The following is a 2,176-nucleotide window of genomic DNA, read 5'->3' as shown; positions in this document are numbered from 1 at the left end:
GGGCTTGGCCACCCCCCAGTTTCAGGTAGGACGCTGCAGCCGGTGCCTTCCCAATATCATCTTTCCTCCTTAATTATGTCTGTGAATCAAGCTCTCTACATACATTTTCTCATTGAGTAAGCCCTTACATAACTATGAGATTAGCATTTTATCATTATATTATAGATTAGGACGCTGAGGCTCAGAGAAGTTAAGTACTGTAACTTTCTCAAGGTCACACACCTGGTGAGCGACAAAGCCAGGACTTGAACCAAGGTAGTCTGACCCTGGACCCGTGTTCTTTCCCCCATGCCAGGCTGTTTCTAAGCCCTAATGGTTCTCCATGGCAACAAGGATGCAACACTGATGCATTTACTAACATGGTCCTGGGGCCTCTGACTGCAGCCCCTTCCCTCCACACACTCTGCCCAGCCTGGGTTACACCATGGGCCATGGGAGTCAAAGGCTGGGTGGCAACAGGCTGCTAGAGCTTTCCATGTGGATCTGGAGTCAGGAAACAATGGGGGCTTGGGAGTGATTTCAGGGAGATGTTGCAGTAATTCCACTGAGAGATGATTCAAGGCTTATCTGAGAAATGGGGACGAAGCTGCCACAAGTCACAAGTTTGGTTTTGGGAGAAATTGCCAGATGAACATGCTCAAATGGATTACTGTATTCCTTTCCCTTTTTGGCCTTGGAAATCTAAGGATAGAAATCTATTACACAGGGAAATCAGCCCTCCCCTGCCACCTTCTGCTGTCACTTAAATGGTAAATATAAAGGGATGGGTCGTGGTTGTCTTTCTCATCCCGACACCAAGTGCCCTGGAGAGCTGGACTCCTCTGCAGTGTCTGATCCTCAGGAGAGCCAGCTCGGCGGGGGTAGGGGTCAGGGAGGTGACAACCACACGGCTTGCCTGGTCCCCAGTTTATGCTTTCTCACACAGCCCCACAGAGGAACAGTGGTTACTGTGCCCACTTAGCAGGAGAGGAAACGAGGCTCAGAGATGCCCACAATCCCAATGCTGGGGAGCTGCAGTCACGCTGCCTTTTGGACCTCCTGCAGGCATTTAGGGGCAGCCGTGCTTCTAGTCTGGTTGGTATTCTATACCCGCCCCCCGCCACCCGCCCCCGGCGGCCTGAGGGGGATCACCCATGGGGACCGGCTCCTCGCTGCTCTGCCCACCTCCACCTCTGCCCCCAAAGCCTCTGATACAGGTTTCCATAGTATGGGAAGAGCTGGCAACTTTAAACAAGGGGCCCGCCCAGTGGCCCCAGGAAGCCCACATGGATGCGTTGCGAGAGCCTTCGCAGTGCCCAAGTCCCTCTCCCTGCTCCTGCGGAGTGGACATGCCACCTAGGATGAAAGTTGGAAGGCTGGGTATGGGGAGAGGCGGCCCCACCCGAGGAACAAGGACTGTTTGTCTTTGTGCTGCTGGCTCTGTCCTGGAATCTGACACATGGAAGGACTGGGGAACGCTGACAGATAATAAGTGAAGGCCAGGGACAGGCTATGAGTCCCTCTGCTGAGAAGTCACAAAGCAGAGGACCCGGGGGAATCTTAGTCACGAGGAAACGTGCAGAGAGATCCTACCCTTCATGAAATCACACAGAAGGAAAGGAAACAGCCTTTTTCATTCCTTAAACAGAAATCCTTGTGCCTTTTTCATTTCTGATGCTAAACAAACGATAAAGGGCTGCTCGTGCTGCCCTAAGCATGTGGACTCCACTGCTGGGAATGGGGTGGGGGTGCTCCCTGGCCCACTGGACCGTTAGTCTTGTGCTTGAAGGTGGACCCTCTCGGCCTTCTTGTCCGCTGCCTCCAATCTGACTGGTCGCTCCTACACCCCTCCACACTGCGCCCCACCCCCAGCGTGGAGGGAGGGGGCAGGCAGGCCACCAGAGCCCCTGACCACCAGCAACGGCATGTCTCCATACCCCCATCTCCCTCTCTTGCCTCCCCCTCCCCGCCCTTCTCCCCACAAAGATGGCTATGTGCTGAGGGACTGTGGGTTCTTCTGGGCCCTGGGAAATTTATCACTGGGGTTCCAGAGAACTCTCTGAAAAGGATTTGGAGGAAAAGTGTGGAAAATAAATAAGCCGGTTCCCAGCTCAGCCTCTCCTGAATGCCACAAGTAAACAACCACCTCAGAAGCCAGCCTGGAAGCTCGGTTTTGGCCCCTCCTTCCCTGGTTACA

Source organism: Pteronotus mesoamericanus, unplaced genomic scaffold (genome assembly GCF_021234165.1).
Source record: "Pteronotus mesoamericanus isolate MK-2021 breed Mesoamerican mustached bat unplaced genomic scaffold, CSHL_Meso_final contig_24, whole genome shotgun sequence".
Lineage (NCBI taxonomy): Eukaryota > Metazoa > Chordata > Mammalia > Chiroptera > Mormoopidae > Pteronotus > Pteronotus mesoamericanus.
Note: the sequence above shows the minus strand (reverse complement) of the source record.